This window comes from Somniosus microcephalus, chromosome 6 (genome assembly GCF_052327205.1).
Source record: "Somniosus microcephalus isolate GS21.2 chromosome 6, FLI_Smic_1.0, whole genome shotgun sequence".
In the NCBI taxonomy this organism is placed as follows: Eukaryota; Metazoa; Chordata; class Chondrichthyes; order Squaliformes; family Somniosidae; genus Somniosus; species Somniosus microcephalus.
The window spans coordinates 258,481,361-258,509,276 of NC_140992.1; the positions used below are offsets into that span (position 1 = coordinate 258,481,361).

General features: G+C 45.1%; 1 long non-coding RNA gene across 3 annotated transcripts in view; it reads right to left on the reverse strand.

Annotated features, from left to right (window-relative positions):
- The window catches only part of LOC147116685 (uncharacterized), an 85,218-nt gene extending 58,143 nt beyond the window's left edge, over positions 1 to 27,075 (reverse strand). The window contains exons 1-4 of one of the 3 annotated variants that reach the window (XR_015078859.1): positions 26,964 to 27,075; positions 24,527 to 24,592; positions 11,731 to 11,781; positions 8,785 to 8,906 (exon numbers count right to left, since the gene is read on the reverse strand). This is a non-coding gene — a long non-coding RNA (uncharacterized LOC147116685). Of the gene's footprint in view, positions 1 to 8,784; positions 8,907 to 11,730; positions 11,782 to 24,526; positions 24,593 to 26,525; positions 26,613 to 26,963 lie in introns of those variants that run through there. The other 2 variants (XR_015078860.1, XR_015078861.1) reach the window with 2 other exon arrangements.
- Between the last annotated feature and the right edge of the window lie 841 nt (positions 27,076 to 27,916).

Here is a 27,916-nt window from a genome sequence, read left to right on the forward strand (position 1 = left end):
CACTATCCTCTCACTGTTCACTATACTTCCAAGTTTTGTGCCATCTGCAAATTTTCAAATTGTGCCCTGTGATGTAAGAAAAAGGAGACTTACCATCAAGTAACTTTAAAGTAAGCTTTAAGTAACTTATAAACACACTATATACACGAGAGGTCTTTACCATGCCTCTGGTAGAAGCCTCTTACAATACTGAACAGACCAGTATTTATACCAGTCCAACAGGAAGTGACATACGACAGGAAGTGAGGTATGTACACAGTTCATAGTTCACAGGAAGTGATGACATAACTTCCCGGAAGTTATCATTTTTATCACATTCTTCCCTCCTGCAGGATTAGGAGGCTGTGGTCTACCTTTTGGTCTGCAGCCGCCGAACAAGGAAGAGTCGCACCCGTTTGGATTCCCGTCGTAGAGGGTCGCTGGTCCGCTTACATGCGGTTGGCCATTGGTCAGAGTCTGTGTGGCCTGGATTGCCCTGTGAAGGGTCGGGGAGATCATGGCTTCGAGTACGAGCCCCAATAGGTTCAAAGTCGGACTGCCTCTGTTCAGAGGGAGGTGCAGAGCTGGTCTGTGGCGGATCAGTACTTTCATGCGCGGTACTGGGAGGGTCGCAACCTTGAGCACGGGGTTCTACCGGCACCAAGCTAGTTGGTGTCCGATCAGGATCCTGGAGAGGGGTACCCGATAGGTCCCAAGAGTTTCCTGGTGAAATGCCATCACCCGATGTCCCACTAGGTCCTGGTGGGCAGGGAGCCAGATCCCGTAATGATACGGTAGATTCTCGGCCGTCGGAATATCGCATGTTTGCATAGGTGGGGTTGGCATCGGTTAGTTCGACCTCGTCTACAAGAGGGTCATTTTTAGACGTCCGAACGTATCTTCGGAGTAATACAGGTCCAGGAGTAGTTAGCCATGACGGGAGTGATGTCCCATGAGATGAGCGACGCTGGAATCCAAAGAACCGCTCATGAGGTGTAGTATTTGTGGCTGTAGAAAGCAGGGACCGTATAGAGTGCAATGCATCCGGAAGCACTGTTTCCCATTGCTGGTCTGGCAGGCCCCGAGATCTTAAAGCAAGACGTACGGAATTCCAGATGATACCGTTATACCTCTCTACCTGCCCATTTCCGATGGGATGGTATGGTGTTGTTTTGCTTGTAGCAATTCCCCGTTCTGAGAGGTAGTCCTTGAGTTCCCTTGACATAAAGGATGGACCCCGATCTGAGTGAATATAAGCCGGCATGCCACAGAGAGAAAATACCTGCTCAAGGCAGCAGATTACTGTGGACGCCAGCATATTGGAGCAGGGGAAGGCAAACGGAAAACGTGAATATTCGTCGATCATGGTGAGCAAATATGTGTTCCGAGTTGAAGAGGGCACTGGGCCCTTAAAATCGATGCTAAGTCGTTGCATCGGTTGGGTTGCATGTATGAGCATACCATCTGAGGGGCGGAAGAACTGAGGTTTTAATTCCGCACAAAGCCGGCATTCTGAGCATATTTTCTTTACATCTCCAGTGGAAAAAGGGAGATTCCGTGATCGTACGAAATGTAGCGTGCGCGTAACGCCAGGATGACACAAACCATTGTGGACATCCATGAGAGTGGAGGATGACATAGTGGAGCAGAATGCCCGTGTGAGGGTGTCCGGGGCCACATTCTCCTTGCCAGGCCGATAGAGAATGGTATAACCAAAAGAGGCCAGTTCCATCCTCCAAAGTTGTATTTTATTATTCTTAATTTTGGTTCGTTTTCGATTATCGAGCATGAAGGCGACTGATCGTTGGTCCGTGATCAATGTAAAGTGCTGGCGAGCTAGAAAATGGTTCCACTTCCGTACTGCCTCTATGATGGCTGTGGCTTCTTTCTCAACCGGAGGATAATGTAGCTCGGCACCTTGTAAGGTCCTGGACATAAATGCTACAGGACGACCTTCCTGATTCAGAGTAGCCGAGATCGCCACCTCCGAGGCATCACATTCAACCACGAAAGGGAGATTCTCATCAATGGAGTGAAGAGCCGCTTTCTCCAACTGTTTTTTGAGAAGGTTAAAGGCTGCAACAGCCGCTGTTCCCAGTGGAAATGATCTAGCATGCAGCAAGGGTTGGATTTTGTCCGAAAAATGAGGAATCCATTTAGCGTAGTATGCAAACAGACCGAGAGCCCGACGTAAAGAAGCCGGATTCTTAGGTGACGGGAGCTCTTGGAGCGGGCGAAGTCTTTCTGGGTCTGGCTTAAATGATACCATTGCCTACGCAGTAGCCAAGGATGTTGATGGTTGGTTGCGACTCAACAGATTTGGATTCATTCAGGGTCAAATTACGGCGATGGAGGGCATCCCGAAATTTTTGGAGGTTGGAGTCGTGTTCCTGTTGATCGTGACCTGCAATGGTAATGTTATCAAGATAGGGAAAAGTGTCCCTTAGGTTTTCCTGCTTAACCAGGCCATCCATTGCCCATTGAAAGACAGCCACTCCATTAGTAACCCCGAATGGGAGGCGACGAAATTGGTACAGCCGTCCATTAGCCTCAAAGGCTGTGTACTGCTTATCTGAGACCTTCAAGGGTAACTGATGATAGGCACTTTTTAAATCGTAAGTGGAGAACACTTTGTATTCGGCCAGTTTATTAACCATATCATCAATGCGTGGCAATGGGTAGGCGTCCAAGTCGGTATATTGATTGATGGTTTGCGAATAATCGATGCATAGTCGCTGTTTGTGAGGTTTTAGAGGGTTCTTGACAATGATGACTTGAGCCCGCCAGGGCGACGAACATGGTTCAATGATATCCTCTGCTAGAAGTCGAGAGATTTCAGCCGCAATAAAAGATTGGTCTTCCTGATTAAAGCGCCGCGATTTCGTTATTATCGGTTTGCATTGAGGCGGAATACTGGCAAATAATGAGGGTTCATCAAGTGAAGCTGCTGATAATGCACAAAATGGTAATTTAGACGGTATATTAGAAATAGTAAGTCCGGGTTTGGATCCACCAAACTCAATGGTGAGTTTCTTATGCTGTTTTTGGAAGTCCAGCCCTAAGAGGAGATCACTACATAAGTCCTTGAGCACCGAAAGTCGGGTGGAGGGATACATACGACCATGAAGTGTCATATCAACAACACAAAAGCCGGAGATTCTGGTATTAAGTGATGACTGGGCCATCGCAATTGCCTGGTCCGATGGGAAGACATGTAGTTTCAATTTCGCAACAATCTGTTCCTTAATGAAACTATCAGTACTTCCTGAGTCAATTAAGGCATCTAAGGTATGCCCTTTAATTGAAATTTTTGTGGCTGCATGAGACAGGTTCTGTGGGCAAGCAGCTGTAATTGGTGTCATTGCACAGAGAGTGGCTAAAACTCTCGGTGTGCTTCTTCGGGAGAGAGCTCGAGAGGAAGCTTGATAGGTCCTAGCTGGAGCATCTTGATAGGCCCTAATTGGGGCAGTTCGGTAGGCCTTAGCTGGATTGGCCCGCGTAGAGGCCCTTGATAGGCAAACTTTAGCAAAGTGTCCTTTTTTCCCGCAATAACTGCAGATTGCATTGCGAGCAGGGCAGGTTTTCCTAGGGTGAAAAGCATCTCCACAAAAGAAGCATTCCTTACTAGATTGCCAAGAGGCTGCTAAAGTGGGGTCGTCCTCCTCTTCATCAGAATTATCAGAATTAGATTCCCCCATGATAGGGTTCACCTGAGACCGCTTGAATTGTCTGGTTGCAGCTACAGCAGCAGATCGAGATCTGGGCAGCTGATAGAGGTCTGCATTTCTCTTTGCCAAATCCAGTGAACAAGCTAGGTCAAAAGCTTTTTGTAGCTCAAGTGTTTTACTTTCTAGTAGACGCTGGCGTATAAATGGAGAGGCAATCCCGCAGATGAAAGCATCACGAATCATTTCTTGGCGGTACAGCTCAGCTGAGGCTGCCTGAAAGTTACAATCTACGCTGAGCCTGCGAAGTTCTTGCAGGAATTCGTCAATTGATTCCCCTGGCCCTTGTCGGGCTGTGGCCAGTAGATGTCTAGCATAGACCTCATTTGGGGTCTTCGCATACAGTTTCTTAAGTGCCCGAATCACCTCTTCGTAATTATCCCATTCATCAACATATTCGAACACTTTTGGGGTCACATAATTGACAAGTATCTTCAATTTAGCAGGAGCATCCGCTTTACATTCATCCAGAAAATTCTCAAAAGTACGATACCAATGCTTCCATACCCTGCCAGCTGCTGGTGTATTCGGGTCCAAGTCCAGACGAATAGGTCTAAGGATTTTCTCCATGATGGGTGGTTCCCTGGATCCTTAACTTCCAAGTTTGTCTGAAGGCCTAGTATTTGTCAGTGTAAATACTAAGTTACTTAAATTGATGTAAGAAAAAGGAGACTTACCATCAAGTAACTTTAAAGTAAGCTTTAAGTAACTTATAAACACACTATATACACGAGAGGTCTTTACCATGCCTCTGGTAGAAGCCTCTTACAATACTGAACAGACCAGTATTTATACCAGTCCAACAGGAAGTGACATATGACAGGAAGTGAGGTATGTACACAGTTCATAGTTCACAGGAAGTGATGACATAACTTCCCGGAAGTTATCATTTTTATCACACCCTGTACACCCAAGTCCAAGTCATTAATATATATCAAGAAAAGCAGTGGTCCTAGTACCGACCCCTGGGGAACACCACTTCCTCCAGTCCAAAAAATAACCATTCACCACTACTCTCTGTTTCCTGTCACTTAGCCAATTTCGTATCCATGCTGCCACTGTCCCTTTTATTCCATGGGCTTTAACTTTGCTGGCAAGCCTCTTATGTGGCACTTTATCAAACGCCTTTTGGAAGTCCATGTCCACCACATCAACCGCATTGCCCTCATCAACCCACTCTGTTACCTCATCAAAAACTCAATCAAGTTAGTTAAACATAATTTGCCCTTAACAAATCCATGCTGGCTTTCCTTAATTTATCCATACTGTCCAAGTGACTGTTAATTTTGTTCCCGGATAATCGTTTCTAAAAGCTTCCCCATGACCGAGGTTAAACTGACTGGCCTGTAGTTGCTGGGTTTATCCTTACACCCTTTTTTGAACAAGGGTATAATGTTTGCATTTCTCCAGTCCACTGGCACCACCCCCATATCTAAGGAGGATTGGAAGATTATGGCCAGTACCACCGCAATTTCCACCTTTACTTCCTTCAGCATCCTAGGGTGCATCCCATCTGGTCCTGGTGACTTATCTACTTTAAGTACAGCCAGCCTTTCTAGTACCTCCTTTTTATCAATTTTTAGCCCATCCAGTATCTCAACTACCTCCTCTTTCACTATGACTTTAGCAGCATCTTCTTCCTTGGTAAAGATAGATGCAAAGTACTCATTTAATACCTCAGCCATGCCCCCTGCCTCCATGCGTAGGTCTCCTTTTTGGTCCCTGATCAGCCCCACTCCTCCTCTTACTGCCCGTTTACTATTTATATGCCTGAAGAAGACTTTTGGATTCCCTTTTATGTTAGCCGCCAGTCTATGCTCATACTCTCTCTTTGCCCCTCTTATTTTCTTTTTCACTTTCCCTCTGAACTTTCTATATTCAGCCTGGTTCTCACATGTATTCTCAACCTGACATCTGTCATACGCCCCCTTTTTTCTGCTTCATCTTACTCTCTATCTCTTTCGTCATCCAGGGAGCTCTGGCTTTGGTTGCCCAAGCTTTCCCCCTCTTGGGAATGTACCTCGACTGTACCTGAACCATCTCCTCTTTAAAGGCCGTCCATTGTTCGATTACAGTTTTGCCTGCCAATCTTTGATTCCAATTTACCCTCTACCAAACTAATGAAGAATATTTACATTAGATACTGAATGAACTTCTTCACACAAAGAGTGATATATATCTCGAATAATCTTCCAGGCATGGTGTTAGGGATACAGATTTTAGAGGCCTTCATAACAGCTGAATGCTATGTTGGGAAATTTAGAATATAAGAGGGATAATCTTTCCTGTTGCCTTTTCTCCTTTGAATTTTTTAATGTTCTTATGAACCTTTTGAGGCTAGATAACTTACTGATGGAAGAATATGTTCAGCATTAATAGCCTCGCAATTCCTTAAAGTTTTGCTTTCAAGCTGGAAAATAATTCCCTCATTGTACTCCGTGAATCAGAGTATCATTGAAACGTGTTACAGTTTTCAATCAAGGTCGTTATAGTGGTACCTCTAGCTGGAAGAAGCATTTGCTTTATTTTATTGAGCATATAGTGTAAGAACAATTACAGCCTTATTGCTCACTTCCATATGCTCATTATTCAATACAGGACACAGCTAATTTCTGGAGACAGAGAAAGCGTTTGCAGCAATCAATCTCTACACATTTATAGGTGACAATTTTATTCAATTGCTTCAGTCTTTAGTGACAATGGGTAGATAAACATTTTCGTCTTTATCGACTATCATTCTCGGCTGAGAACAATTATCTCTTTACCATTTATCAATCTTCCACAACTGGTATGGAATCCATTATGTGATTAAAAGTGTTTGTAGGAGAATAATAGATTGTACAAGGTTTTCTTTAGGACTGAGGCTGCATGGAAGCTCAGGGCAGGAGGCAGCAAGGCCCTCGTCCCTCTGCAATCTGCCTGAGTTTCCAAACGGTCGACAGCGCAGGAATGTTTTGATAACATTGCCTGTTGCTTACATGGAATGCTATGTTTGTGTATGAAATTAATGTATTATATGTAATATTGAAACAGTGGGTGAGCTGAGGTTATGACAAGGAGCAAGGGTTTACATCACTATTGTCTTTTCCTTTCCAAAACTGTGCTTATACAGTATGTGCATCTTACCCTGTCTTGGATGCAAGATGCTCTGTTTGTCTATGTGATTTTTGTATAAAAGGCATGAATGCAAGTCATGTGAAATCTGCAGTAATAAACTATTTATTGTGAGAGTTAAGTATCTCTTGTGGAGGACATTTCAATCATAAGACTCTGTTTAATTGCTCTTGCTGTGTTTACTATGGAAAGTTTGTAATAACACTGTTCATAAAGAAATGAAACATGCTTTTCTTCAACCTAGGATTTCCTCCAAGGAAACAGTACCATAAAATGTCAGAAGCTGGGCTTTACTCCAAGGGTTAGTTTTAAGGCCAAAAAATATGATCTCTACTTACTGAGGGTCATTTCTGTCTATAAAATTATAAATACTTATTGCACTCCAAGGCGTAAAACTCAACACTTTTTACTTTTGCATTCATACAGTTAGCATTTGCTGCCACAAGACAGCTGGTCTGTTTCATGTAGTCACATTTTTTCTCTCTCTCCTATGGTCTATATGGTACAGTTATTTATATTTATATAGTAACCTTATTGGAATTTTATTTCATCTCATGGTAGGTGTACCCCTTACTTATGAAAGGAACTGTGCAGCTGTAAGCATTCAGCTGAATTGGTGGTTCAGAACACTGTGCTTTTATGTAAGTAATATTAACTCTTAAAACACTCAGTGCTTCGTGCTGCAGAAGCTTTCTGTGAGTGAATAACTTAGACAAAAATCTAGAGCACTGATTTTTTAAACCTACCTGTTTTCATATTTCTCAACTGCACCAGGAGAGAAGGGCACAGCTCCAATTCATGTCCTGAAGAGATGTCATTCTAATAGGTAGGAGAACTGACTCTCTACCTCTCTCTTCTCCTTTAAGGCGCTCCTTAAAACCTACCTCTTTGACCAAGCTCCAAGCTTTTGATCACCTGTCCTAGTATCGCCCGAGTAGCTCGGTGTCAAATTTTGACTGATTACACTCCTGTGAAATGCCTTGGGATGTTTTACTACAACAACAACAACAATAACAACTTGCATTGATATAGCTCCTTTACCATAGTAAAACGTCCCAAGGTGCTTTACAGGAGCATTATAAAACAACATTTGACACCGAGCCCATAAATAGATATTAGGGCATATGCCCAAAAGCTTGGTCAAGGAGGTAGGTTTTAAGGAGTGTCTTAAAAGGAAAGAGAGGTAGAGAGGCGGAGAGTTTTACGGAGGGCGTGCCAGAGCTTAGGGCCTCGGCAGCTGAAAGCATGATCGCCAATGGTGGAACGATTAAAATCAGGGATGTACAAAAGGCTAAAATTGGAGGAGCGCAGATATCTCAGAGGGTTGTGGGGCTGGAGGAGGTTAAAGGTGCTATATAAATGCAAGTTGTTGTTGTAGGAGATACTTGGGGTAGAAGATACAATACCTGCCTTGCAAGAATTATATTTATATTATAGAATATTGGTTTTCTAGGCCCTTTAAAGTGAGTTTTTCTCTCCCCCCATTCAGAAAAATCTTGTCTCTGCTCCTGCAAAGAGGCTGTGGCCCAGAAATTGGTGTCGGGGGCTTCCCGCGGGTGCAAGCCCCCGACCTACACTTACCTAGCGCGCCGACAGTTGAAGCCTGGCCCTGCGTGGATTTCTTGTCAGTGGCCCGGTTCAGTTCCCGGCGCACTGTGCTTCCTTGATCCAGCGGCGTAGTTAGCTCGATGAGCCGGCTGGGATCACGTGAGCACTGGGCAACCAATCGGAGGTTGCAAAAGTTCATTCATGAGTTTGATAGTAAGAACTGTCAAACTCATGAAAACTCCGGGCACCCAAAACAGTACTTAAACTTCAAATAAAAGTTTTTTAAAAATCCCACTCATTAAATGAACTATTAATAACTGTAAAAAACTAATTTAAACAATTATTCAAATTTTTGAAAAAATAATGTTTTAACAAATCGGGTCTAAAAATACACTTACCTTACTGTAAAGTCTTTAAAAATAATAAACCTGTTGAAAAAAAATCTAACATTAATTAATAGACCACTTATCTTTTAAAACTAAGTACTTGCGTCTGCTTTTTTCTCGCGTAAAAACTGGAGGCCTTATCGCACGGGCAACCCTGTAAAAAAAAAAGGAATTTCAGCGCGCACGCACAAACTCCTGCGCGCATGCGTTCGACCTCTGAACCCCTTGGTTCAGAGGATCGGAAATGCCGGTTTCCCGCGCATGCGCTGTGCATGCAGAAAACCGGCAATTCCATCGGTCCCACGCGTGAGTACACGGTGCTTACTCACGCGTTGGGACCCGAATTACTGGGCCATTATGTAAAGGTCCTAAAACTATCTCAGAACTATCTTTGGTTGTTGGTGGTTTTGATTCCCTTGCAATTTCATGTAGTTTGAGAAGCCGTGAATTTACTTCAAATTCTTGAAACTACAAGACAATTGTTATCAATCAAAACAGGACGTTAACTATTACTAATAATTCATCATCTTAATACACAGTAAACAAATTCTTTTGTAATTTAAATGTAAGTTTAAGGTGCAGTTGCACCACACAGTGAATTGAGAGAAAACTGCTCTTGTGTTCGCTATGGGTTTGGAAAGCCAATTTACCTGTTTTCACTTCTCCTCTTTTAAGTCTGATTTTAAGCCATGCGACATCCAAATATCACAAGGGTAGGCCGTGTTAGAATGAGGGGCTTGGAGCTCAAACTGCTGAAGACCATATTTACACTTCAGTCAGGGATCTGAAATGCCAGCTGCTGGGGTTTCATTTCCCAGTTCCAAGTGTGATCAGGAGTCAGTTCACTTGTCTGACTCCATGGCCAGAATTTTTGCCTACCTGGGTGGGTCCAATACGGGCAGTGGCCATGGCGGGTCGTGACCCCTCTGCTCGCTTCATCCCACTGCTGGAAACGACTTTCCCTTAATAAGCCTATTATGTCCGCCCTGCACGTTACCCGGCCCAATTAAATGGTGTGGGTCTGGTGACGTCATCGATTACACGTTTTCAGCCGGGATCTTTAAAGGGGCCATGGCCATATTGGATTTGGATGTCAATGTAATATAGTGCTGTCAGTGCACTACAGCATTGGAGTGCTGCAAACACTGACAATGACTGCACAGAGGCAGAGGGCTGCACCCAGGTACTCCGATGACTCCCTTCGTATGCTCTCGTCACATCCCCATCACTCTGCCTTCCCAACCCTACCCCTGCACATCCTTACTCACACCAACATACCTTGCACGTCCACCCATCTCTCTATCTACATTATCACATCCCCATCTCACTAGCCACCCCTCACACTCATCCTCATCCTAGTGCAATCATACCAACTAACAACACACAAGGAGGCCACTTGGCTTTGGAACCCCACTCCATTATAGTCACCCTCGAAAGATCTAACCCATCCATTCCTTACACTTTCTCACCATTGACAGATTGCTTCTGTCATCTCTACTTCACCTGCCATCTATTCCATCAGCATGGATGCCATTTATACTGTCTCACCTTGGTCCTCAGAATCTGACCATGATGAACCCCAACACCAGCAGCACCAGGCACACCAGCAGCACCAACAACACCACCAACCTTCTCCGCAATCACCTGATACTGCACAGGACAGAGGGCATCAGCACCCGAGCACATTGCTGCCCGGGAGGCCAGGGATGGACAAATTTACTTCACGTGACGCTGTACACCCTGGCTGCCACATGATGCGCCAGGTTGGCACCACCCCACAGCAACACCATAAGGCATACCTGCAATGACCAAGCCATTCTTTTCATACTCATCACCATTGCTGGAGGTACCGTTATGTCTCACCATTCACTGCAACTCACTAAGCCACTTACAAAGGTGCACACAAATCTGTCCAAAACCGGAAAGTGTTGAAAATAAAGATTTTTGTGTTTGACAGCACATTAACGTAAACTTTACATAAACATTGGATAAAACACCCAAGTGGCTACCCTTGTGAATCTACTTGTGTGTCATCTTTCTCTTCTGCATGCTTCTACAAGGTGCTAGCCCTGTGGCTTCAGCAGAGGTAGAGGCGGCCTGCTCACTTCCCTGCTGCCAAGGAGCTGGAGAGCACCTTGCTGCATATCAGTGGAGCCATGAATAGGGTCGCGACCCGCCATGGCCACTGCCCGCACCGGACCTGTTCAGGTAGGCAAAATTCCTTCCTAATAATTTAAATTGGGTCGCCCGCCTCTGCCGGTTCAGTTGGGTTGGGTCCGCGCTGACAGACGCGCCGGGGGAAAGGCGCTTGGGAGCGGGATGACAGCGGGTTCCCGACCCACTCCCAAAAATAACAACTTTCCCACCCGACCCGACCCGCTTCCGATCGCGCCCGCTACCACCTCAAAAAATTCCGGCCCATATCTACGCTCCAAATTTAACACGCTTCAACCTTAAAGCTGGTGTGTAAATAGGTCCTTGGTTACATGTTCATTTCCGTTTCAACCTTTAAGTATACAGCCATGCTTCTCTTTCTTACAAACACAATTATTATAGACTGGCTGAGTGATCAAAGCCAGAATTAAACCTTGGACTTGTTTCATGAATACCTGAGATATATTTTTTCTTTCCCCTAATTTAGTAAGCTATCGCCTTCTGTCTTCTTTGGTTTCCTCTTACATTGTTTCTTGATGGAGCAAGTGGAGAACCAAACCCGTTCCCAAATCCAATGTTGCTCTTGAATTGAGCCCTTTGAGGTCTGTGAGAGAGAGATAGTGGTTGGCATTGTCACCTTCCCCTCCCCTCCCTTCCCCTCCCCGAGAGATTGTGGCTCACACAGATCAGGAATTCACCATGTCGGGAATTATGGGGGAGGAGTCAATGTCATAGCTTACCAAGGAACAATCAGCTAACATACCAATATGCTGTCACGCCAGATCAATCTCCTAAGGCCATTCTAATAATAAAGTTGCACTTACCTGATCACTATCATGCCGGGCCACTGTGTTCTCATTCAGAGAAAATGAACCCTTGAGTAAAACAGACAACATTCAGTATAAAGAGAGAATACTACATAGTATGTAGCCAAAAATTACTTACATTTTAAGGGCTGGATTTTGTCAATGGGGACATGATGGAGGCGGGACACCCACTTTTTGGGTTGTAGTCCTGCCTCAATCGATTTGTGGCCAACCCATGCGATTTTCCCTTGATTGACCTTATTGAGCCCACCCCGCGGGCTCAGCAGGCCAATTAAGGGCCACCCGGTTACTGGTGACGTCAGGGATTGACATTTCATCTGTCAAGAGCTTTTGACAGATGAAATATCAGGGTTTGACAGCTCTGTGAGGCTGTCAAACACTGACAATCTGACTTCGAACTTGAGTCCTTCTCCACAGACTCAGTTAGAAACCTCTCCAGAACAGAAAGCAGAAAGCTGCAACTTTTGACAGCTCGTGGCCATTCTGCTTTCTGTGCCGGTGAGATGAGGGACTCCCGAGACCTGAAGGAAGGAAGCCTGCATTAGTAAGTAAAGGTAAGTAAAACTTATTTAAACACTTTACACACACCAAGCACTCATGCACCCATCACTCACCTGAACACCGGACATCTCGAACCCTCCAAGCCCTTCAGCCCGACGGTCCGCCTCGCTAACTTGGCGTGGTTTGGAGCCGTCGGGCAGCCCACACTTCAGGGCTAAAAATAGGGATTAGGCCAAAAACTGCCTGCTAACTACCTGTTAACAGGCAGTTAATTGGCACTAATCCCCTTCCCGCCTCGGGGAGGCGGCTCCCAGCACAGGTCGGGTACCTGCCTCCTGGGAAACTGCATGGAGGCGGGTTGGGGGCGGGATGGGTTCCTGCCCCCCGATTCTGCAATTTTCCCCCCACTCCCACCTCCAAACCTGCCTCCACGGGGCTTGGAAATTCGAGCCCTAAGAGTCTGACAGAGGACAAAACTACAAGTACATTATACAGGTTACAAGTAATCTGTTTGCTACTGGGGAAAAAATTGTGGATGGAATTAGTCTGTCAGTATGGGTTAACATTTTTTGGGTAATTACTGCAAGGTAACCATGCAACTGCCATTTGACCAGTAGAACGCACGTTCCCTTCTTTTTAACCTAGCAATTTGCCGCCAATGCTAAGGGAACGTGAAGTACAATGGGACGTGAAGTGTTGATGCCCAACCAGAAATGACCCACTTGATCTTTGTTGAGTGTGACTTGGTTTCAGGGTTGCAAGAGCATCATATTTTACTAGAACAGTTGTTTGAAAGAAAAAAGGAAATGACAGGCTAAGAAACTCGAGTGGCTGTCAGGCTGCCTGAGCCAAGCTGCGCAATATATCAAAGGCAACCAACTGCAGAAAAAGCCTCCATGACCTAGAAAAGGTGGTGAGGTGACGGTAACCAGTAATAAAGGCTTGCAAAGCAATGGTACAGGTAGCAGTGTGGAACTATTAGAAATATTCCATGAAGCAGAAAGAAAACACACCTTACTTTTCCACCTTGAGTGAGAAGCAGAACACATCCACCAAATTCTTGGATTCGAGCTAGATTTTTGTTATGTTATAAATTACGCCATGTATTTTTGCTGAATAAAATTGTCAACCACATGTAGTCTAATATGATGCGATGCCAAAAAGACACATTCCCTATAGTTTTGTCAGCAAAAATATGCTTCAATGTTTTATGCAGCGGTCTTTGGGGTGGGGGGGGGAAACACCAGATGATGCGCAATCCAAGTCATCTGCTCATATATCATATTTTTATGTCTACACAGATGATTCATCCACATCCTAATCCGTGTCTGGGTCCTAGATGAACACGCTGTTATCTTGTCTGAGGAGAAGGAAAAAGAAAAGGAGGAGGAAAAGGTAGAGAGTGCACCACCAGCATTGGATGTCCAGCATTCAAGGGACACAGGCAAGCAGGAACAAAATAAAACATGGATGCCCTCATTTTCATAGGGTTAATTCACAAAAGAATGAGGTTGATTTTTTTAAATTTTGTTTACCAAACAGATTCACTCCTTCCAGCTTTGTAATGATATTCTAGTGTCATAGAATGCGAATTGGCTGGGCAGGTTGGTGTCATGGTCAATTGGTTCACAAGATTCCATGCTCATCCATGAAACTTGGGGCTATCACCAGTAAGCTAACCATAGCTGCCTGTGAAGGTCATTATGATTGTTGGAGGTGCCTGGAGTTCTGGTGTGGCTGATGTATCTGTCTTCTTCTAGGCTGGCCCTCATGATGTGTCCTCCCCAAATTGTTTTTCAAGCACTTTTTGCACTCTTTCACCAAACATTTGTTAATAGCTGATTTTTTTTGGAAATAAAACTTACTAATTTTTTTTTTAATTGTTACTTTTTCATCAGGATATGTTTCCTCCCTGCTGGAGAAATGATTATCACAACAACAACAATAACTTGTATTTATACAGCGCCTTTAATGTAGTAAATGTCCCAAGGCGCTGCACAGGAGTGTTTTAAGACAAAAAATTTGACACCGAGCCACATAAGGATAAATTACGGCAGGTGACCAAAAGCTTGGTCAAAGAGGTAGGTTTTAAGGAGCGTCTTAAAGGAGGAAAGAGAGGTAGCAAGGGGGACAGGTTTAGGCAGGGAATTCCAGAGCTTAGGGCCTAGGCAGCTGAAGGCACGACCACCAAAGGTTGAGCGATTATAATCAGGGATGCTCAAGAGGGCAGAATTGGAGGAGCGCAGATATCTCCAGTGGGGCTGGAGGAGATTACAGAGATAGGGAGGGGCGAGGCCACGGAGGGATTTGAAAATAAGGATGAGAATTTTGAAATCGAGGCACTGCTTAACCGGGAGCCAATGTAGGTCAGCGAGCACAGGGGTGATGGGCAAACGGGACTTGGTGCGAGTTAGGACATGGGCAGCCGAGTTTTGGATGACCTCAGGTTTACGTAGGGTGGAATGTGGGAGGCCAGCCAGGAGTGCATTGGAATAGTCAAGTCTAGAGGTAACAAAGGCATGGATGAGGGTTTCAGCAGCGGATGAGCTGAGGCAAGGACGGAGATGGCCGATGTTACGGAGGTGGAAGTGGGCGGTCTATCACTTCAAATTAAAATCAATAAAAACAAGCTTGTGTTTGAGGTGGCTCTCTGTCCTGCACATGCTGGAGTGTTGTGGCACATGTGACATGCCTTTATAGAATCACACAGCACAGAAGGCCATTTGGCCCATCGTGCCTGTACTGGCTCTTTGAAAGAGTGATCCAATTAGTCCCACTCCCCTGCTCTTTCCCCTTAGCCCTATAAATTTATCCTCATTTCCTTATGGTATGCACGTTGAAGGTAGCTTTCCTTATGCATAAAGTAAAATAATGAATAAATGTACTTCCCATTTATTTCTTACTTGTCCCTGACCTTTTAAGTTAGTCATAATCTACATAGTTTATGTAAAAAGTCAGAGATTCCATACAGATCCTAAAATGTCTGATATTGCAACATGCTCAATGATAAGAAATTCTAAGAGTTTTATAAATCACGTGTTACAGTATATATACACAGCAGATTTTTAACTATGTATTTGTATCAGTGAGCGGAACTGATGCGAACTCTGGTAAGATGACAAAGTCAGTGTTGAATCAAGAAGCTGATTTATTTTCACTGACCCTGAACATGGGTTTTTCTCTCCTATTTGTTCATTCTGACCCCAGGAAGTGAAACATCACCTGACTACCCAGCGAAACTCAAATGAATCAAGCCATCTCAACTAGAATAGGTGTGAATGATCACCGAAATGTCAATTAACTTTCATTGTCTGAATCACACTGGTTCAGACATTCCATCTGAGTGCTAACCTACATCTCCCAGCCTTGCTATCTTGTGAAAACTCCTTGAACACCAAGTTCAAAGGAACATTTTTAACATATATTCCTCCACATTGGCATAAGCAGAAATCCCAGTACGTGACAGTCAGAGATAAGCCCATAACACTGTAGCACTTATCCTTGGACCTGTACCCGCTTTGAGTGTGACTCCCTGCCAAGAGCTTTTTTGTTTGTCATACAGACCCCAGCATCTGCCAAATTTGACCCCTTGTGACCCCACCTCATTGTTCTTTGATGTAATGTTTTCCTGACTAACCTGTTTGGACACCATTCACACCTATGATTGCTGTGATTATCTCTCTGCTGAGGTGTGATAAATGGCAGTTAGAAAGATTACCTGTAAACATCTGGCATTATTCTCTGACTATATAAGCTGTGTCTTTATGCATCTCTCCACTTCACCTGATGAAGGAGCAGCGCTCCGAAAGCTTGTGGTTTCAAATAAAACTGTTGGACTATAACCTGGTGTTGTGTGACTTCTTACATTTGTCCACCCCAGTCCAACACCGACATCTCCACACCAAGAGCTTTGGATCTGTATTTCTTTGAAGTAGGGCCAGTTGAGGGATCGCCCCTGAATAATAACAAAAACTTGCATTTATATAGCACCTTTAACATAAGAGACATCCCAAGGTGCTTCTGGATTTTCTCCATTTTTGTCCTGCTGTATTGGAAATGTTTTACATTGGATGTTTCATGGTCGCTGCGTCAAAAACCTGGAACTCCCTACCCAACAGCACTGTGGGGGCAACTTCACCACACAGACTGCAGTGGTTCAAGAAGAAGGCTCACCACCACCTTCTCAAAGGCAACTAAACATGGGCTATAAATGCTGGCCTTGCCAGCGATGCCCATATCCGAAGAATGAATTTTTAAAAAGAGGGCACTTAAGAGTAAACCACATTGATGTAGGACTGGAGTAAGGACGGCAGTTGTCAGCCGGGGCTCAGTGGTTGTACTCTCACCTCCAAGTCAGAAGGTTGTGGTTCAAGTTACACACCAAAATTTGAGCACAAAATCTAGGCTGACACTCCAGTGCAGTACTGAGGGAGTGCCGCACTGTCGGAGGGGCAGTGCTGAGGGAGTGCTGCACTGTCAGAGGGGCAGTACTGAGGGAGTGCTGCACTGTCGGAGGGGCAGTACTGAGGGAGTGCTGCACTGTCGGAGGGGCAGTACTGAGGGAGTGCTGCACTGTCGGAGGGGCAGTACTGAGGGAACGCTGCACTGTGGGAGGGGCAGTACTGAGGGAATGGCAGTACTGAGGGAATGCTGCACTGTCGGAGGGGCAGTACTGAGGGAGTGCCGCACTGTCGGAGGGGCAGTACTGAGGGAGTGCCGCACTGTCGGAGGGGCAGTGCTGAGGGAGTGCTGCACTGTCGGAGGGGCAGTACTGAGGGAGTGCTGCACTGTCAGAGGGGCAGTACTGAGGGAGTGCCGCACTGTCGGAGGGGCAGTGCTGAGGGAGTGCTGCACTGTCGGAGGGGCAGTACTGAGGGAGTGCTGCACTGTCGGAGGGGCAGTACTGAGGGAGTGCCGCACTGTCGGAGGGGCAGTGCTGAGGGAGTGCTGCACTGTCGGAGGGGCAGTACTGAGGGAATGCTGCACTGTCGGAGGGGCAGTACTGAGGGAATGCTGCACTGTCGGAGGGGCAGTACTGAGGGAGCGTTGCACTGTCGGAGGTGCAGTACTGAGGGAGTGCTGCACTGTCGGAGGGGCAGTACTGAGGGAGCGTTGCACTGTCGGAGGTGCAGTACTGAGGGAGTGCTGCACTGTCGGAGGGGCAGTACTGAGGGAGTGCTACACTGTCGGAGGGGCAGTCCTGAGGGAGTGCTGTACTGTCGGAGGTGCCATCCTTTGAATGAGACATTAAACCAAAGCCCCATCTGCCCTCTCAGGTGAACGTATAAGATCCAATGGCACTATTTTGAAGAAGAGCAGGGGAGTTCCCCTTGGTCTCCTGGCCACTATTTATACCTCAACGAACATCATTAAAAACAGATTATCTGGTCATTATCACATTGCTGTTTGTGGGAGCTTGCAATGTACAAATTGGGTGCCACATTTCCTACATTACAACAGTGACTACACTTCAAAAGTACTTCATCGGCTGTAAAACGCTTTGGATGTCCTGAGGTTGTGAAAGGTGCTATATAAATGTAAGTCTGTCTTTCTTTTCTTCTTTCTTTCCCTAAAGGACATTAGTGAACCAATTGTGTTTTTATATCAATCTGATAGCTTCATGGTCACTCTTACTGATTTTCATAATTTTTAAATTGAATGCAAATGATCAAACTGCCATGGTGGGATTTAAACACACATTCTTTGGATTATTAGTCTAGACCTCTGGATTACTAGTCTATTAACATAGACCAAACACTACCGTACCCCCCAGAACTGGCTTTACACCATGAAACAGTACATCGCCTGGAAGCCAACAGGTACGAGCCTCTGTGAGGAGATCTCATCGTGTTTGGCTTTAGTGAGCTCAGGATTCAAATTGGCACCTTGCTCCTGAGTTATGTTAGCACTCTTGTATTGACATGCAGCCAATCTGAAAGTGCCGGGGTAACTGCAGCCTAAATAACTGTCCATTAACAAGGAGAGCGGTCTCATGAAAGTTACTAATAGTTGCTGGGTGAGAGTGCACAAGGAATATGGGCCGAGAAATTCGTCTCGGGCGGTGACACAAAACAGGATATCGGATCGGCCGTCCGTTATACGCAGCGTCAATCTGATGCGATCCGATGCCACCGCCCGAGTCGAATTTCTAGGCCAAGAACTTGGCTCAAATAGTAAGCCGAGCATTTCAGGGGAAGGAAGGCGTTAACCAATGCATTACAGCGAGCACACAGCACAATTTCAACCCCAAAGATTGATTTAAAAAGACTGATTATACAGCGCCTTTCACAACCTCAGGGTGTCTGTAGTGTATGTGCCTTTAAGAGCCCCCTGTGTACTGTAATGCCGGTAATGGCCACTCGGGCTATATAAGCCTGTATATTGTGTTGTATCAGTTAGTTCACCTCCAGACTTTGTTCAGTAAACACCTGTGAAACTAACTCCTGCCTTCAGTGTCTCTATTAACACATGGATACAACAGTGGCGACGAATTGGAAACGGACTTACCTGCAATTCGGCAGCACCTCAAGGACATCGATTCCTCAGACGTCCAAAGTCGAAGAAAAGCAAGAAAAAAAAACTGTGGTTTCACCAGCTGGCCGAGCTGGTGGCAGGTACTGCAATAACCTTTCCTGGGTGGCGTGCTGGGGCTCCATCGGCTGGCTCTGCAGCGAGGCCGAGCAGCGAAGGCGGAGGCAAGCAGAAACAGATGGGGGGGGAGCACTCGGGAGACGGCCGGTGCTGCAAAGCAGGTCGGCGTTCGGACCTAGCAGAGGGGGGGAAAAGTCCCAGAGAGTCCAGCGGGAACGAGTCTCCACCTGTAAATAAAAAAAAAAATTTTAAACGCAGAAAACAGCGTTGTCAGCAGCAGCGGCGGGAAAGCGCGGGGAGCGCCATATGTTTTCTGCAGGGAAGAAAGGAAAGCGCGGGAAGTGCCATTTTTTTCCAGGATGCCTAAGGCTGGCAATATTGATGCTTTTGATAACGATATAGAGGATTGGACCACATATGTGGAAAGAGTGGAGGTATATTGCACGGAAAATGGAATAGAAAATGATAAAAAGGCGTCAGTAATTCTAAATCTAATGGGAGCAAAGACATACAGGCTGTTACAAAACTTAATCACTCCAGCCAAACCAAAGGACAAGAATTTTAAGGAAATTGTTGATACCCTACAAGAGTACTTAAACCCAACACCGCTGCTGATAGCGGAACGATTCAAATTCTTCAAGAGGAATCAGCACAAGAATGAAAGTAACGCTGATTACCTCACCGAATTAAGAAAGCTATCAAAGCACTGCCAATTCGGGGCAGGACTGGCAGATTCTCTTCGAGACAAATTCGTCTGCAGTCTCCTAAGTGGAGGAACACAGAAAAGGCTGCTTTCTGAGAAAGAATTGACACTGGACAAGGCTTTCAGTATGGCTGTATCATACGAAGCAGCCGCAAGAGGAGCTGCAGAGATACAGCAAAAGACACGGGACTTCGGCACCCATGAAATGACACAGGGTTTCGAGAGATGTTATCGCTACGGCAGATCCACCCATGACCAGAGGGACTGCTGGTTCAAGGACAAAGCATGCAGGCAATGCGGAAAGATTGGACACATTGCACGGGTATGCCGATCTGGACAAAAAAAATCCACGGACAGGAAAAAAAAAATCAATAAAGAAAAGTACAGGAAGGTACAAATGATGACAGACAGTAGCTCTGAAGACCAGAAGAGCGATAGCGACTCCGGAAACAAGAGACTAAGCTGTCTCAAATTACATAATGTAATTGCCAAAGAAGATTACCAGACCATTTGGGTTACCCTCACGATAGCAGGGTCCCCAGTTAAAATGGAGCTAGATACAGGATCAGCTCTGACCGTCATAAATCGACGGGATTACGAGCGGATATTTCCGCATATACCTTTGAAAGACACATCCATTATCTTGAAAACATATACGGGGCAGAAAGTATACCCCAAAGGAAAAATAAGGGTGCCTGTTGTATACAACGGCAAGGAAATACAGAAGTTGTATTTATACGTTCTACAAGATGGTGGTCCACCGCTGTTGGGACATGAATGGATCAGGAAGATACGTTTAGACTGGCACTCCATTCAGGCACTGACGGTGACCAGTAAGAAAAAAAATGATGATGATGTCATACCTGAACGATTAAAAGACATCTTGGCCAACGCCAAGGAAGTGTTTCAAGAGAAACTAGGAACCTTGAAAGGCATCACCGCCTCAATAAAAGTGAAAGATGCGGCAATTCCCAAGTTTTTTAAGGCAAGGCCGGTGCCATACGCAATTCGTCCAGCAGTCGAGGCAGAGCTGGAGAATTTGGAAAAGGCAGGAGTATTATCCAAGATAGATTGGAGCGAGTGGGCAACACCCATCGTCCCGGTCATGAAGAAAACGTTGAATAATGATAAATCTGAAGAACAGAGAAAAATTCGCATCTGTGGAGACTTCAAGGTGACTGTAAACCCGGTCCTTCACACGGTACAGTATCCTCTTCTGAGGATAGAAGATATTTTCGCCTCACTATCCGGAGGGAAACGTTTCACCAAAATTGACTTGGCACAGGCATATCTACAGATGGAGGTTGAAGAGGCCTCTAAAAAGTATCTCACGATAAATACACACAAAGGCCTGTACCAGTACAATCGACTGGTTTTCGGAGTAGCATCAGCTCCAGCTATCTGGCAAAGAGCTATGGAGCAAGTCCTCCAAGGGATTCCGGGGACTCAATGCTACCTAAATGACATCCTTGTAACAGGAGAAAACGACAACGAGCACCTTGCCAATTTGGAGCAGGTGCTCACTAGGCTGAGAGAACGGGGCCAACGAGCAAATCGCCCAAAGTGCGAATTTTTCCAGAAACAAATATCATATTGTGGCCACATAATTAATAAGGAAGGGTTGCATAAGTCACCTGAAAAAATTGAAGCGGTCATAAAAGCCCCAGCACCTGAAAATGTTTCACAATTAAAGTCGTTCCTGGGATTGATAAATTACTATCATAAATTTTTACCGAACTTATCAACTCTTCTGCACCCTCTTAACGAACTCCTACAAACAGGAGTAATTTGGAAATGGAGCGAAGACTGTAAACGTGCCTTCCATAAATGCAAAGACTTAATCACATCCAAAGAAGTTTTGGCTCATTACAACCCATCACTGCCAATCAGACTGGCATGCGATGCATCCCCTTACAGCGTAGGAGTGGTATTATCGCATAGATTCCCTGATGGCTCGGAACGGCCGATAGCTTTTGCGTCACGCTCATTGAACTCAGCTGAGCGTAACTATGCCCAAATCGACAGGGAAGCACTCAGCCTGGTATGGGGAGTGAAGAAATTCAACCATTACCTACATGGACAAAAATTTACCTTGTTGACTGACCATCAACCCCTCATCTCCATATTCAACCCTAAAAAGGGTGTTCCCATTATGACAGCGCAAAGGCTACAGAGGTGGTCCCTTTTTCTAGGGGCACACCAATATGACATAGAATACAAAGGATCAAAACAGCATGGGAATGCTGACGGTTTATCGCGCCTACCGTTGCCAATGGTAGAAGAGGCACCTACAGTAGACCCAGTGGAGATGTTCCACTCTACCATAGTGGAATGTCTACCAGTAACAAATTCTGCCATTGAAAGGGAAACGAGAAATGACCTGACTCTCTCACGGGTCTACGATTTAACAGTGAAGGGATGGCCAGCACATGGCAAACCACTGTTGCCAGCATTCTCGCAAAGAAGAGAACAGTTGTCAGTGTGCCGAGGAACTTTGATGTGTGGATCCAGAGTGGTGATTCCACCCAAACTCCAGGATAAAGTGCTAAAGGAGCTTCATGAGGGGCATCTGGGTGGAGTGAAAATGAAGAACCTAGCCAGGGCGTTTGTATGGTGGCCAGGTATCGATGGAGACATCGAAGAAATGACCAAGAGCTGCCTAGGATGCCAGAAGGTCCAAAACGCTTCACCACAAGCCCCTCTACATCCATGGGAGTGGCCCTCATCTCCATGGCAAAGGGTACACATCGACTTTGCTGGTCCATTTATGGACTCAATGTTGTTAATCGCGGTTGATGCACATTCCAAGTGGCCGGAGGTAATAAAGATGTCCTCCACCACCACGGAAAAAACCATCACAGTATTAAGGACCATATTTGCCAGGAATGGGCTGCCTGAACAGATCTGTTCTGATAATGGACCGCAATTTGTGTCCGAAGAATTCAGGAAGTTCTTAAAAAACAATGGGGTTAAGCACTACACGTCCGCCCCATACCATCCCGCCACCAATGGATTGGCTGAAAGGTTTGTCCAGACCTTCAAGAAGGCCATAAAGGCCATGGGTAATGAAGACATAAAACTTCAGCATAAGGTAGATAACTTCTTGTTTGCATACAGGAATGCAACACATATGGTTACAAACCAAACTCCCGCCATGATGTTCTTCAATAGAAGCCTAAGATGCCGGCTGGATTTGATCAAGCCAAACATTAGAAGGGACGTGGAGAACCGGCAATTTCAAGGCATGAATGAAAGGCCAACTAGAACCTTCCAGATAGGTCAACAAGTTTTGGCCCGGGACTACTGTACCGAGAAATGGCAGCCTGGAACTATTTGCACATGACTAGGACCGCTGATGTATACCGTGGACATTGGAGAAAGCATAATAAGGCACCATGCTGACCAGATCATAGAGTCATCCGAAAAGGGACAACCTACACCACAACTCTATACGCCTAATGATGAAGTAGAGATACCCATAGCATCTACCTCCGATCCGGTGATACTGGAACCAGATGAACCCGACACTGGCATTCAAGCCGAATCAGCCTTGCCAAAAGAACCTACTACACCACCAAAAACTACGACACCACTGAGGCATTATCCGGACCGAGTCAGGAAGCCTCCAGAGAGACTGACTTATAATTGATTAACTGCAGCAATGTGTAGATTATTGTTCTTGTAACATGTAATTAATGATTACTTAAAATATTATGTACTGGTTGGCTAAAAGGGGAGGAATTGTAGTGTATGTGCCTTTAAGAGCCCCCTGTGTACTGTAATGCCGGTAATGGCCACTCGGGCTATATAAGCCTGTATATTGTGTTGTATCAGTTAGTTCACCTCCAGACTTTGTTCAGTAAACACCTGTGAAACTAACTCCTGCCTTCAGTGTCTCTATTAACACACGGACACAACAGTGTCCTAAAGCACTTTACAGCCAATGATGGACTTTTTGGAGTGTAGTCACTGTTGTAATGTAGGAAATGCAGCAGCCAATTTGCTCACAGCAAGCTCCCACAAACAGCAATGTGATACTGACCAGAGGGATATATATTGGCCAGGACAAGAAACTGTATCGAACAGTAAATGCAAGCAGCACTCCTGGATTAGGGTTAGCCCCAGTACGCCAATCAATGAGTTTATCATTGATAAATTCCCGTTTTATTTTAATTTACCCATTTTAATCGTGCCCCGCCCCAAATCCCGTGAACAAAGGATGGAATGGACCACTTGAAATCTTCCACTTTTAGCTCAAGGGGGTTGGAATATGAGCTGCTCCTTTTAACTCCTGCAGTTCCAGTAAACCCCGGATACAAGAGCCAGGTTTTGCATCTGTAAAACAAACTGAGATCGATACGATAAGTGTGTAATTCCGAGAGGGAATTTCATAATTTGTGGGGGGTTTTTAGGGGCTTTCATTTTATAATTGTGGTATTAAATGGACACCGAAATCGACTGGAATCCAAAGGACTGGCTGTTTCTGCCCGGTTGCAGCCCAGCGTTAACCCCTGCATCTTTGAGGTGTCAAACAGTTATCTTGGACTTCCCAAAAACAAGCAGCCTGCCAGCTGATGCACTTGACACCGTGTTCTTGGATTCATGCATCGTTTTCCCTAATAAGTCAATGGGAAAAGTTTGACTAATAACACAAAAATGCTACATTTCTTGAAGGCACCGTCTTTCGCTGAGTTTGTGTTGGCTTGCCAAAAAAGTAACTCGTTGCTTTGAAGTGTTTTGATTGATAAATGTGTTGCTATAAATAACTCCCAGCAGCCGCAATATGATCCAAAAGGACTCGGTGGCTGCTGATACAATGGAAACAGAGAAATGCTACAAGCCAGACATAGAGAGGAGATTTAAACAGTGCCTATGGTTTGAGGACTGATTTCATCTTGTTTTTTTTTTAATGAAAATACACATTAGAGCTGATTTGATTTTGTAAATAAACAAATAAATACAAAGGGACGCAGTTGAGAAAAAAGAACATAGACCTACCTTTACATTCAGTTTCTATCTGTGGTGTGAGCTTAACAATTCTGAGCAAACGTTCCAATATGCAGTCTGTTGTAAAGAGGAAGACAATTAAAAAAAGAAAGGTTTGTATTTATATAGCACCTTTTACAACCACCAGACATCCCAAAGTGCTTTACAGCCAATTAAGTACTTTTGAAATGTAGTCACTGTTGTAATGTAGGAAACGCAACCGCCAATTTGCGCACAGCAAGCTCCCACAAACAGCAATCTGATAATGACCAGATATTCTGTTGTTTCATGATGTTGATTGAGGGATCAATATTGGCCAGGATACCGGGGATAACTCTCCTGCTCTTCCTCGAAATAGTGCTTTTACGTTCACCTGAGAGAGCAAATGGGACCTCAATTTAACACCTCATCCGAAAGACGGCACCTCCGACAGTGCAGCACTCCCTCAGTACTGCACTGGAGTGTCAGCCTAGATCTGTGTGCTCAAGTGCCTGGGGTAGGACTTGAACTACAGCCATCTGACTCAGAGCTGAGAGTGTTACCCACTGAGCCATGGCTGACACTTAAAATAAATATAAGTTCATTGATAAAACAACAGACATTGGTAGGCATGGCATTGTATATGGGACTTTACCTTCTTCCCCCCCCCCCTCTCAACCCCCACCTCCCACCCTTTCTCCTCACTTGGCTTCTCCACTGAAACTGCTGGCCCTTCTTTAAATAAGGATCTTTGGGTGTCAACAGCCCACTAGTACATGGGCCACTCTACATGTGTGAGCCGAGATACTGCCCACTAGAGCAGGTCAGGGGCTAGGTATTCTACAGTGAATGGCTCAACTCCCAACTCCCCAAAGCCTCGCTACCACCAACAAGGCACATGTCAGGAGTGTGATGGAATGCTCTCCACTTGCCTGGATGGGTGCAGCTGCAACAACACTCAAGAAGCTCGACACCATCCAGGACAAAGCAGTCCGCTTGATTGGCATTCCATCCACTGGCTTAAACACCTGCTCTCTCCACCAGCAGCATACCATGGCCACAGTGTGTGCTATCTACAGGATGCACTGCAGAAATTCACCAAGACTTCTTTGGCAACACCTCCCAAACCTGCGACCTCCATCACCTAGAAGGACAAGGGCAGCAGGTGCTGATTTGGACATACAGTATATCACCATTCCTTCATTGTTGATGGGTCAAAATCCTGGAACTCCCCACCTAACAGCATTGTGGGAGCACCTTCACCCACAAAGTGCAGCAGTTCAAGAATAAAGCCCACCACCACCTTCTCAAGGGCAACTAGGGGTAGACAATAAATGCCGGCCTTGCCAGCGACACACACACATCCCAAGAATACATTTTTACCATGTGAATGTTGACAAGCCATTTCACCATGGAAGCATCACTGCCAAGACTTCTTTGGCAGCACCTCCCAAATCCGCGACCTCCATCGCCAAGAAGGACAAGGGCAGCAGGTGCTGATTGGATATATATCACCATTCCTTCATAATTCTCCAGCTCTGTTCTCCACTGATGTCCACATGTACAAACAACATTTCTAGCACTAGATAACAACTAGGAACAGGAACAATGACTGATTTGTTTAACCCCCTCCCTAACTCAGGAATGCTGTAATAATGCCTCCCCTCTCACTAAATGTCTCTTCCCTACCCACTACAGCTGCTGACGCTACACCCCAGCAGAGATCAGGTAACTCCATCCAAAAGAGGGATTGAACCTAGAATCTTTCTAGTTTGTATGGCTTAGTATCATACCATGTGGTGCATATACCCTCAGCCATTGGGGGAATCCAGGTAGAAAGGATTTTAATACACTCTATCCATAGCAGTTGGTTGCCCTGTCCAAATAATTTCTTGTTCTATACTTTTCTGTATTCTAATACTTGGTGTTATTATAGTATTAATATGAAGTATTAGAATACAGAAAAAAATATATTGGCCCAGAAATTCGTGTCGGGGCTTCCCGCGGATGCAAGCCCCCGACCTACACTTACCTAGCGCGCCGACAGTTGAAGCCTGGGCCTGTGTGGATTTCCTGTCTGTGGCCCGGTTCAGCTCCCGGCGCGCTGTGCTTGCGTGACCCAGAGGCGTACTTAGTGCGATGCGTCGGCTGGGATCACGTGAGCACTGGGCAACCAATCGGAGGATGCAAAAGTTAATTCATGAGTTTGACAGTAAGAACTGTCAAACTCATGAAAACTCCGGGCGCCCAAAACAGTACTTAAACTTGAAATAAAATTTTAAAAAACATCACACTATGTAAATGAACTATAAATAACTTTAAATAACTGTTTTAAACAATAAATTAAATTTTTGAAAAAAATAATTTTATAAAAAATCGGGGCTAAAAATACACTTACCTTACTGTAAAGTCTTTAAAAATAATAAACCTGTGGGAAAAAAATTCTAATTCTAATTATTAGACCACTTACCTTTTAAAATTAAGTCCTTACGTCTGCTTTTTCAAGTGTAAAAAGTGGAGGCCTTCACGCACGGGCAAACCTGGAAAAAAAAGGAAGTTCAACACGCACGCGCAGACTCCTGCGCGCACGCATTCGACCTCTGAACCCCTTGGTTCAGAGGATCGGAAATGCCGGTTTCCCGTGCATGCAAGATTCCGGCACTTCCATCGGGTCCACGCGTGAGTACTCCGTCCGTACTCACGCGTTGGGACCCGAATTTCTGGGCCATTGTAATATCCTTTAGGGAAGGAAACCTGCCATCCTTACCATATCTGGCTGAGATGTGACTCCAGGTCCACACCTACGTGGTTGACTCATGACTGTCCTCCGAAGTGGCCTATCAAGCCATTTGGTTGTATCAAACTTCTTAATAGCATTGTGAGAGCACCTTCACCACACGAACTGCACTGGTTCACGAAGAAGGCTCACCACCACCTTCTTAGTGCAACCAGGGGTTGGAAATAAATGCTGGCCTTGCCAGTGATGCCCGCATCCTAAGAATACATTCTTAAACAGTGTTAGTTGCAAGATGGTGCATAACCACATCCATTGGAAAGGCATGTTTTTGAACTTTAAACTTTGGAGGAAAAAAACGAAGGACACTTTTGGGTTTCTAATTTAGAAAAGAATCAATTGGCCTGAAACTTCACTGGTTGTTAGATGCCCATAAGCAGAACTTTGTATATACATTTAAATACATTTAAATAATGCTCAGATGTCTGCTTTCTGTTGACAGCAAAGTGCTGCAAAATGTGATTGTTCAACATTGCCCTAAAACCAGTACCTGTAGTATAACTGCAGCATGAGATACATCAAAGCAGGCTGCATTTTGCACCCAAAGTTAGTGAAACTCAATCCAGATGAATGAGACTTGATAGATATGGTGTGCATGCAATTATGTGACATTCAGCGGCTGTGTCATA